Below are 12,604 nucleotides of genomic sequence, written 5' to 3' on the forward strand. Positions count from 1 at the left end.
TTAGTTAGAATAAAGTCCAGTTCTAAAACACAGAATGTAGGAAACATTCTATATTATTGGTCATAAGTAGCCTATAGGTGACATATAATTAGAGTTCTGTAGAGTTGCATACTGCATAGACTCGCTGGGGGCTACGCACCGTTGGGGGAGCTGGCTAAATTTGGGAATTATCCAAGAAAAGCTAGGTGATGACTGAATTCGATGACGATATTTGCCTCGGAGTAACGTAGACGTGAGCGTACTATGTTACCTGTTCTTTATCGGCTTTACCGTTACAGATAAGGCCAACAGTGACAGGATTTGTTTGTAGAAAATTTTATTATCTGAACTAACCATGAGTCGGGTTCGAGGTAAGACTTCTGGTGACATATAGTTACAAGAAAGTCCAGGTTTCGTTAACCTCTGTTAATTACTCGTGGCTGCTGATACCTGAGCAGAATGTAGTCTGCAGACTCTCAAGAAAGGGGAGATGTCGCGTACGGAATGCGAGTTATCAGGTAGACAAGCTGAAAGCCCATTAGTTTCTTCTACCCCGGTCACGGCCTTGTCGTGTCTGACATCTGTAGCCTGTGACCTCGCCTCGCTGCACTTGTCCGATACGACACATTGTGTGCGGCAAGTATCAACCGGTTTCAGTCCAGCACAGTGTGAACATTGGCCAGGCCAGTCTTCATCTCGTTTCTGTTCTGGCAATAGTTCTTCGATTTTTTTACGCATTGAAAATTTTTAAATAAATAATATTAAATTATAAAATCTTGCATTAAAAGCAGCATTTGACTTAGTTACTACTACTACATACTAAGTTGAATTACATTCGTTCACATGTACTAATCTATTATGTATCAAAGAATATAACATCTTATATTATAAAGGATTGTTTATGTTTTAAAACAGGTACAGATCATCTGGGTTCATGATAACGGCAGTTACTATTACAATGTTATAATATTGTTTCTTTTAATAAGAATAAAGTTGCACAGTAAAAAAATTTAACTCATTTATACCTTTTAAATAACGTATCTTTAGAATTTCACACGACTTTTGGATGGGCTGAATGGACAAACAACATAAAATATGCAATTGCTTACTAGACAAAAATTGTAATGTTTAGTTATTGTAGTCTAGTGGGGCTATGCCTTATACGTGTTAAAAGAAGCAGTTATTTTTCTGTGCATGTATTTTCTGTGTAGATATATTATATAAATATATATATTTGTAACTTTTTTTATTTAAAGAATTACTTTAGGCTTTGCATTATTTTTAAATAATACAATCCAATTGAAGTTATTAAGCTTTATAATGTATTTCTCTCTGCTATGGCAGATATTCAATTTGTATATACCATTAAGCAATGAAATACGAGTCCACCAGCTCACTCTCAAATCGCTACTAGAGATTTTGCCAACAAAAAAGCAACTCTTTACTAAAAAGTAACCAAACCGACCGTTGCCTAATGCGTAAAACGCGTACAGTAACAATGATGGCTTGCACGACACGTCCTAGTTATAAAAGATACTTTCGAATAAACTGCGGAAGATGGAACATACTGTTTTTCCTGACCTGGTTTCCGCAGAACAAACGCAATTACATAGGCAATTAGCATGGGCAATTTACCTGGTCGCCGACCATGTTGACATGGATAGCCCGTAGAAAGTAGCCTACTGCCACTATACCGCTGGTGACTTCCGTAAAGATAACCCCCAAGGCGTCGTGTCGCTTATTTTGTTACTAAATTTGTCAAATGATTGATTGAAGCTCCGTCTTGTTAAATTCATAACTTCATGCTTACACGTTCATGTCAATGCACTACTGGTATCACTTCATTAAGCACTTGACATTGTGTCGTAAATATAAACAAAACAACTTCTAGATGCGTAGGAGCCGGGTGTGTGAGAGAGTTACAGGGTACTAATAGACATCCTCTGGTAGGAATATTCTTATAACTAAACATTAAAAATTCCTTTTAATGCAACTAAATTACATTAATATTATATTTATTCACATACGTGGTCTACTGTGGACACCCTAAACTGTTTTTATGAGTAGGCCCAACTTTGATATAGGTTTCACAAATAAAATAAAAAAATAGATTTAGTCCAAATAAAAGCAATAAAACAGTAAATAAAAGAATACATTTCCAGGAAATCTACTGAACGTACAAACATACGTACATTTCAATTCATACATTTAGGTTGTCTCTTCCGCAAGAGGAATGAGATGATGCCTCATTTTGGTTAAAATAGGAATTTAAAGTTTCTTTGGTATTAGTAGTTTAGAATAAGTACTGCTGCATTTACGACATTCGAGTAATGCAATTAGGAGTAATGTAGTATTTGAAAGATTTGAGGTGATAAGACTGATCTCCTCCAAGTGATCATTTCCATGCTAGGTAAATGTGCGATTGTTCACATACCTAAACACCAACCGGTTTTCTTCATTTTCCTGTTGTAGTGGCCTCGTCGGGCCAGCGACATACTTATTACCTACCACGGACCTTGCTAGTAAATTTATTTTGCGTAAATATTACAGTTATTAAGGCGACAACCACCTGCATATAGTAAACTGTAAGTAATAATCAATCCATTTAAAGTGATGTTCCTTGCATCTTTTATTCAGTAAAATCATTTTAAAGTAATTCAGCTCGCACGTGCTTACTGTATTTTAAATAAATAAATGTTTCTACTTAAGGCTAATTAATTTGGGACCTGTTGTAGGCGGGTTGCGGTCGAAATTGCGGTTGGACTTTCACTTGCATTTTCACCTTTCATCATCCAGGCAGTTTTAAGTTTTCATATTTCACGACCATTTCGTGTTTCACACTTCACCTCGATCTGCATGACCTACTACGTTTAGATATTAAATCCCGAGGGAACGCAGAACTCCAAATATCTAGGAATTTAGGAAAATATTTTTAAATAAATAGAACTTTCGCATGATATAAACAAGTATTCATGTGGCTGCTAGTTTGTTTCGCCGCATTTGTCAGAAAACAAGCTTAGGTATGTACAAAAGTAACTTAGAGGTTTATTTATACGCGCAGTGTTGATCATACGTATACTCGTATGAACAACAGTGCAGTGCAACAAATACAACTTTTCAAAGCAATGAAGAACTAAATTTTATAAATACACATCAACTCTTATATTTAGTTATATAAGAGTGACAGTATGTATTACTATTATCTATTTTAAAATGGCTTTCACTTCTGAAGGATCATCTTTTTCAGAAAGTTGTTTTAACACTACGATTAAACTCATATGTTATATAGTAATATAAACGTATGAAGTAAAGTAAAGATGTTTCATTTTACAAGGCGAAGTTGTTTTATAACGTATCGTTATAAAATGGTATTTTCTAAGCCAGTACCCTTTTATTGTTGCGGGTTAAGTGAACAGTTGAAGCTTGGCTAAGAGGTTCTATTAGAAATTTTGAACTTGAGATGTTTAACTTGAGTTTTAATTTATTAGCTTTAATATTTTTAGCATTACAGAGGTTTATAGACGGTTCGAATAAGGCTTTTGTGAACATATCTCACTGAACTCTACTAACAAGGGTACTCCAGATTAGGGCAAACGGTTGTCCGGACAAACTTTATTTCGGTCAGATGATATTTCACACTTGTATACTGTAGTATGGATTCCTCGGGTATGTCTGACTACTGTCAGACGGATTGACTACGCTACCTTTCAGCCCTTGTATAATGCAGGAATTCTAGATCAGGCTCTTGTACACATCTAATGTATCTGTGAATTATTAATGCATTACTGGAATTATAAATCAAATCCACTAAACCAAAAAGTTGTGAAGCTGGATCTACTAACTATTCAACACTCAGAAAGCAGTTTATTACAGCAGCAATTTAAAACTAGCCAATTGTTTAAGGTGGGTGAAATTCTTAAACTTCGTTTTAACTACATTTTTATCCCATGTTCTAACTCTTTGCAACCCCCGGGAGGGTTCACTTCTGGCTGGTTTAAACCTTCCAGTTGAACCCACACTGGGCTCAGTAAAAACCGATGTGCCACTTAATCTGGGCAACTCTATGGATGTCCAGGAGCGGTACATCACTAAGCGCGAGTCGAGATTCTGGGGTGCAAGGGTAATTGGATAGGGATAGTCTATTGCGGAAGATGACTGTTGGAGTCAGTGGGGTCTGTGGTCTAAGAGTCAAAGGTTCTTGCTAGCATAGACATAAGGGTGTACTATTCCCTTGACTGAAGAGGTTGGTTCAGAAAATAACAGCAGAAAAAGTTGGAATATTAGTGGACAACGTAATTTTTGTTAAAGGATCACTTTGGAATTGTGCTGGAACACACAAAACTATTCATAACTAATGATTATTTGTGAATTTACAGCGGCTGTAGGTGAAATTATCTATATAGCACGATGAGATTTACAGACACGATCAAAAAAGAGAAAATAACTAGGCTATAAGAAGAGAAATAATGGTAAGCACTACCAGAATCAGGTCATCACTTCTTTTGTTTCTCTCTCGGTGTATTTCTTTTGAATGTTTTATCAGAATGAGAGGTCGGTCACGGCCATGGGCACGGCAGCGGTAGTGGCACGGCAGCGGCACGGAGACAGCGGCGTTGCGGCTCGGCCCCCGGCCACTGTCAACAAAACTCGGTGAAAGTCGCATCCACCAAACACCACTTGCCCACTCAGGAGTTATCGTAATGAACTTCCGTCTCTTTTCGTTCCGAGTGCACACTGCCCAGTGATCCGATTCTCGCGGCCAATTTGAATCGGAACATGGGCAGGATGTGAATGGTGGTGCTACCTGTTGTTCCTCGAACCTCGAAATGGCGAGGAAGAGAAGTAAAAGTTGTTTTGGTCGGTCAAACACTAGAACATTGTAGCACGGTAGATGCGAATACCTTCTCTTTTGCATCTGTATTATTTATTTTAAATTTATACTATTTTCATTATCTTATCATTAAGATGAACACATAAATTATTGTCAGTTGTAAGGATAGAGAAAGCCTATTTAATTATTTTGTTCTGAACTTTAATTGACTCCTACCTTCTAACTTTGGGCTTGAAAACTATCTTACACTGCTTAATGGTCAATGCAATACTATAAAAAATATCCTGTATTAATCATACAGAAACAATAAATACATTTTGGTGTACATTCGTGTTGAACCAATAGCATAAACAAAATCTCCACGAAGCGCAAACATTTTAACCTTACTTATTCTAAATATTGAAATAATGACAGGGTATTTAGAATATCCATCCATCCTCTCCGCTTTAGCGGCAGTACAATAGTCGCATATTGGTCTTATGTGTGAGGGCAGTACAATAGTCGCATCTTGGTCTTATGTGTGAGGGCAGTACAATAGTCGCATCTTGGTCTTATGTGTGAGGGCAGTTCTTCACTTAACAAATTTAAATCATCTGGATTTGGAATCTGAATAATCTAAAACTGCAGTAAAGTCTTCAGAATAATAATCATTGTTGAGTTACAATTTGTTAAAGAGAGAGCCTGTGGTAGTGCGGTCTAAATTGCCGGGCTTTAAGTCTGAATTTGAGATAGCGCAGGTTCAAATCCTGTCTGTGTCCGTTGCAGATTTTATTAGTACTGCCGGCCTTGTACTGTACCGACCCTTCTTCTAAGATCCTCACACAGGCCAGTCATCCATGAGGGCGGGCAGAATAAAGCCAAAAATGGGATTGACCTCTCCTTTAAAATAAGCTTCTTTCTGCAATTTGGCAAAACTTGACAATGCTAATTGAATGTGGCTGACAAGATGCCCAGTAGGTACAAAATATCCAAGTGACTATTCAAATGAATTGAGTATCATAACTATCATTTTTATTGTTATATTGTATGTAGCTAAATCTATAAAATGTCTAGAAAAGAGATAGGGATGACAGTACAGTCCACTGTAAACTCACTAACAAGTAAACAGTTACACATTAAGTTACATTTTATACAGTGTGCAGGCTAATCTGGTGTTTAGAATGCCGGGTGAAATATGCAATAATTGTTGTAACCATCCCGCCACGCCGCGCCTGTCTGATTAGACACATAACAATGGCACATCCCCGTAATCCTGTTATGCTGTCTAAGTTTGTCTATTTTGTGTTAATTCGTATTTCATAACTCTAAAATTCTTCCAAATATTCCAAATTTGCATAAACAACTTTTAAATTTTTATTATATTTCCGACTTTATTTCTATTTCATTGCTTATTAACAGACTATGAAAATGTACCGCTCATTTCCGTTCATTTCCTGTAACGGATAAGTTCTTATTATTTTTAACCCATTACCAAAACACCGTGCATGAATAAATCAATACTCTGTATATACAGAATATATATCAATTATATAAATATCAATCATATAAATATATATCAATTGAAAATACAAAACATAATTTACATAATACATCGTCAATAACATTTTGTTTTATAACAGCTATCTAAGTTGTCCGGTTGACACCATATTGAAACATCATTAAGCGATTATATTCTTATATTATGTAGAGAGCTATTTTCAGTTAACAGGACGTTAAAGCGAAACTGCTCATAAAACACGTCTTGCTTATGCAGGTGAGCTGAACACTCCATATTGCTTTTTTATAGCCAGCTTTGCTATAATTTTACGCTATGTTAGTTATTGATGTTGTTTTCTTTTCTTTCTTGGTTGTTTCTGTAGTTTCTCTTGTTATCCTTGGGCAATCAATGGTAGAGGACGTTTTGTTTTGTCGAATTCTATTGCATGTTGGGGTTTGAAACTGAGTTCCATTATAGCCTAATTTTCCGTATCCTGACGTTTCCAGTGTTTGTTTTTTATTCCTGTAGAACGCAAAAAGGAAAATTAAGAAAGTAATGTGCTATAAGAATAGAATTAAAACCCAGCTAAAGATAAATCTTGAAAGTTGAGAAAATACATTTTCTCTCCTTTGCTTCTCCCCAGTACGTAGCTTTAATTTACATTATAAACCGCTTTCTCAGGCATTAAATACAAATATATGCAAATTTTACAGTTTTTATCTAGAAATAAACAAGCGGTTTCAGTGACAATCTGTGTGCACGTCACGGGCAATGATCCTCCATCCCAAAAGCAATCTTTTTTAAAAGTGGTTCTGTGGAAGTTTGAATCCTTCTTACTTTAAAATTTATAACATTTCACATTTTCAGGAATATGTGGATAAGAAAGACAGGTAATAAATCAAATTTTAGATTTACTACGTTCCACTGCACTATATTTTTACCAGTGTAGCATTGATTTCGTTATTAATTGATACGTGTGATGACGCAAACTTCCGTTATGAGTATCCCTATATTGTTTCTTTATCCGTGAAAATATGTGTTTAGCATGATACATGTATTATGTTTATTATATATGTGTGCGGTCTATATATTTTAGTTACTTTAGTTGTGTCCTCAGAAAGTACCTCACGTGTACACAACTAACTAGAGATGAACTGCTTGTAGACGTAAAATGGAATGTCCTTCTTATCATTCTTTCATTTTGTCCCCAAAACGTAATAACAATTGCAACCGCGAATACTTTTTGTTAATTTTTGTATATTTTTAAGTTGCAATAGATATTCCCTTGTTCACTAAAAAAGCACCATAACCTTTGTGTAGAACGGAGGAAGTTAGTTCTTATTCCAACTAAATAAAGTTGTGACAAATACGTCAAGAATACTGTGTACAAGTACTGACCTTATGTAATAAAATTAATTAATTTTATTAAAATGTGTTTTATGGTAATGTGTGTATGTGTTTATATCTTTTAATTTAATTAGGACACTAAACTTCATATTTTTAACTAGGCCCTATGCCTAAACTCATGTACAATCCTGAATCCACAAGTGTAAAGAGTAAATAAATGAAGTACGTTACGAGAATATGCAAGTACAACATGCTCTGTAGCCAGTCCGTGGAAGTGATGAAGATAGAAAGGTTTCTTACTGAAGGTGTTTTTTGTATTACTCTATTATATATTATATTCGTGATATCCGGATATCAGTTAAGGGATTTTCGAACGGATTCTTGGGGGGGGGGCTTCTAAAAATAGTTTTCAGCTAAAGAGTAAAAAGAGAAAATTGTTGTAAGCATATAATCAGCAAGTAACGTTAGTAGTATAAACTATATTACTATAGGATGTAAGTTTACAATACGTGTTGTTATTTGAATAAACTTTACAAACGTAACAATAACAGCATGAATATATAAAACACATGACAGCTATATATAACAGCATTAATTTATTACTGTTTGTTAGGGTAAAGTTATTTATCCAAACAAGTATTTAATGAAACAATAGCCGATTAAGGCTGTACACTGAACGCTTATTATTGTTTTAGGAAAAGGAAAGTATGAAAAATAGCCCAAACTCATTTTCTGCTGGCAAGAAACATAAACCTTACGTATTTATATACAATCTGAATAAATACCATGTTGGTGATATGTGGTCTGTTGCTGATCGGCTTCGTTATGCCGACAATTGTAAATACTGAGTCTACACTGAGTTTACTTTGGGTAAACTTCATCCAAAAACGAATTAATTTTTTTCTTGGGTTGAGAATAAAAGTGTTTCATTATTTCCAATGACGATGGAAGCAGCTATTCAAGAATATTTTTGAAGTTTAAATATTAATTGAGTTATGTTTAAATGTACATTCTAATAAAACAAGCTTTATTTTATCTGGCACTTGAGTGCTCCTTGAGGAACTAAATATTTTATTAACTTATCCTTTTATAAAACGAAGGAAATGCAACAACTACTTGTTCATTGTGAAATCTATGGCTTGGCAGTAAAGTAAACCCCGAATTTTGGAAATTACGTACACGAACGAAACTCTCGCTTCCTCCTCACTTCGATTTTAGAACTTTCAACAATAAATATCTATGCCCGTTATTATTTTAGTATAGTCTTAGACATTCCAAAATATTATGATCGGGTTCAAAGCACAACATATTTTAACCATAAATCACATTCTGTCGATGTAATGGTTACTGTAATAATATTGATAAGGCATTATTATTTTTGTTATTATTATTATTGTAATTATTTGTTAATTTATAAGCTGTCATTCGTTTAGTTTTATTGATACCGTAGTTTTATGATTTGCTGTTGTTATTGTTTTTGTTACTGTTGCTATTGCAAATCTATGATTTTATTATGAGTCATAAGTTTAATTTATACTACTATTGACATTGTTATTTGCTGTTTTATCGTCATTGTTATTACTAGTGTATAATTCATGTAATTATCAGTGTACTAAAATTATGTTGTCGTTGTTTATATTGTTGTTATTATTATTATATGCAGTTATCATTTAATCTTCTTTTGCTACCAAAGTACTTATGTAAGTGCAATTTCAACTGTCGATTTGTTTGATCTAGAAATATATTATTATTATTGATTTTGGCCAAATTTGGTCATCTTTATTTAGTGTTTGTTCGTTTTGTAAAACGGCGGAACCTTTGGAATAAATAAATCAAGTGAATATTAACTTCAATTTAGCACTCCTCTCTAGTATACCAGTAAATACGCTTATCACTACGTTACTTCACCACATCCAACCCCTACTCTCTTGCATTACATTCAATATGGCAAGATGTTGCTAGTATTTCAGTTCATTAATAATGTCTGTTCCAATACAGTCTAAGGTAGACATTTTTATTACAACAAAAACACATTAGTACTATATTATTGTGACAGTTGTCATATAAACCATCTCTATAGCAATTTTTATCATAAACACAGTTGTTTGCTGCTGAACACAGGAATTTTAGTTTGGGCGCGCGCTAACAAACTATTGTTTACTGATTCAAATACAGTTCATTGGGCTTGTCTGTTTTAAATTGAAGATTTTTATTTTAATAAATTGTTTGTGAAATTCTTTCAAGAATGCTTCAGCCGTTTAAATTAGCAATCTCAATATTCTATCTGCTAAAAAGACTTTTGCACAATTTCTTCTAGGACGTACTTATGTTCACATTAATAAGTTGAACCCCTTGCAAGAACTTTATTTATCTAATAAATTTTCAGCAGTTGCAATAAAACTAATATTAATAATGTATACTAACAACTCCTTATTATAAAATATATTGCCATAGTATAAAAATGTGTACATTTCAATTTGTCTTTTAAACGAGCTACATTACATTACCAATACAAAAAAATAATATATAGTTATATAATTATAAAGATAAAGTTCTTTTCAACAAAAATATTTAGAATATTGTACTAATATTGACTGACAACTTATTACAACATATGTCTGCATGCACACAGTTAAAAACTACAATATTCCTGTACTAAAAGTGAAATACTCGCTTTTTTATAATATTTTTCTTACCTCATTTACACGGAAGGTTTAACCAAGTATCAAAAGTTTTGTCAAAACAAAGTTTTCTAGATATGTTATTTATAGATTCTCTACGATGTTTTATAAATGTCTGTTTTTCTACATTAACGTCCTCAACGATTCTTTATATAACGATTCTTTTTTGTTGTGTATAAAACGGATTAAAATGGTCTATTGCTGTACGGCGTTGTAGACGCCGAAATTTGAAGTATATCAAGTTTGTTTTACTACTTCTTGTTTTTCGGGGTTACAAAGCATTGACCTTGACATTCTGGCACATTAACTGTAACAGGATTCGGAAACATGCAAGAGTCACCGAGCATTCAATACGAAATGAAACCAATGTTAAGGATGCAGACTGGTATCTCTAGGCTATGAATAAGAATCCAGAGCCCAGTCACACCGATTGTGATGATATAGAGGTCAAACGGCCAAACTGACCGACTACTTTCACCTGCTGTGATTGTGACTGAGACTTTCTTCACTTACCGGCTTGCTGCTGCGGCTACGGCTGCGGCTGCTGTGGAGTGGGCGCTGATTCTGTGGGAGAGGTGAGAAGTCCCGGTAGCGGCTAGCGGCTGTCGTTCTAACAGGTGTCCGCGTCCCTGTGATGTACACTTGAACCGATAATGTCGGCGGGGGCACTGCTCACTCCCATAGGGTATCCTCACATTAGTCTTTGCACTGGGGCGTAAACTGAAATAACATCCAACTCATGTGATTGTGATTCTCAGTATCGCATGGCATTAGAGTAATCGTGCCATTTATACATTTATTTCTTATTATATTCAATTAATTTTGTACAAAGTGTTAAACATGGTGATGCTCACTTGGTGCTTACGTGTTGTGATGACTATAATACTACCGCGGCTAAACAAGTAACAAGAATATATTTTGAATGAAAGAATTCCCGAATTTTCACCGGAATTTCACATGGATTTATCCTTTTCCCCGTGCCAATGTTATTTTTCGATCAGACTATTTCATTATTGCAATCAATATATCAAATTTATATTACTAAGTCAGAAATTCTCTGACTAACCCATACGTACAGAGAGTAAGTAACCTTCAAGTTACATGTTCTAGTAAATAATTTATATTATTGGTTTATAAAATGTACGTCACTTAAGCCTGAAAATCGTATTATCAAATCAAACCTGTACTTAAGAATATTAAGGAAACAATATATTTTCACTGATATATTAATGTCAGAACTATTGTGCTTTGCAACATACAAGTAGTCATCAAACATAAATTTAAAATAACTTCAATAAACAATCGACAGCATAATCAAGATTCTGTCGTAATATATGTTAGTATTATTGTGCTGATAAAGGGGCACGAAACATAGCGAATGGCCGTTTATCATACATGTCACTGGTACATTCTTGACAGTACCGTTCATATCAATCTTTAGTTTATGAATCTTTATTTAAGAAAATTCCTTTTAAAAATTCTTAAACTAAACATCACAATTTTTTTGCAGTGCACTAAATCATCCCGAAATCATCACTGCTAATAAAATAATAATTCACTATACATTTCGAAACTAGTGAGTAAATTTACACATTAGAAGAATCGATGATAAATTAAATATTTTTATAATATGGGAAATTATATGAAAATGTAAAATGTAAACAGTCGATCCAGTAATGAATGAAGTATCGTGAGGGGCAGCTAACTTACTGAGTGTCCGGCGAAGGTTCGTGGCCTACTGACTCAGTGTTCAGTCTAACGGGACTGAAGATTTCACTCCGGCTCGTCCCCTTCCACTTCCACCACTTCCCTACCAACTGTTACATTAATATTGGCTCACTTGTGTCCAGACATACTGCTCACCGCTTCAGAATCCGCAAACGGTGACAGCTGCGGTACGCGGTAGGGGGCGTGTCGGCCGCAATCTGGAGTAGCTAACTAGATTTAGTTTTGGCGGCAGGGGCGTGCACCGTGCAGCTTGGGAGGTTGTTATTTCCACGTATGGCTGTAGTAGGCTATTGCTCGGTTGACTTTTGGAAATCACGACAAATGTGGAACGTGGCAAAGGGTTCGTAAACCGCAATCTGGAGTAGCCAACTACATTTAGTTGTGGAGGAAGCACTGCGGCGACGTGCAGCCCAGGAAGTTGTTATTTCCACAAATTACTATAGTAGGCTGTTTGTTACTTAGTAAAGAGTGGACAGCATACAGTAGCATCCCAAGATGTTTTTGGTCCAACCTTGAGTTGTTGAGGGGCTGCAAAAATATAATACGTTTTCGTCCATTCCA

At 34.9% G+C, this 12,604-nt stretch overlaps 1 protein-coding gene across 1 annotated transcript in view; it reads right to left on the reverse strand.

The window, feature by feature from the left end:
• Positions 1–12,071, reverse strand: part of LOC124369025 (serine protease filzig) — a 48,691-nt gene extending 36,620 nt beyond the window's left edge. The window contains exons 1-2 of the mRNA XM_046826698.1: positions 12,026–12,071; positions 10,829–11,035 (exon numbers count right to left, since the gene is read on the reverse strand). The gene's annotated coding sequence lies outside the window, so the exon portion shown is untranslated. The remainder of the gene's footprint in view (positions 1–10,828; positions 11,036–12,025) is intronic.
• Between the last annotated feature and the right edge of the window lie 533 nt (positions 12,072–12,604).

This window comes from Homalodisca vitripennis, chromosome X (assembly GCF_021130785.1).
Source record: "Homalodisca vitripennis isolate AUS2020 chromosome X, UT_GWSS_2.1, whole genome shotgun sequence".
Lineage (NCBI taxonomy): Eukaryota > Metazoa > Arthropoda > Insecta > Hemiptera > Cicadellidae > Homalodisca > Homalodisca vitripennis.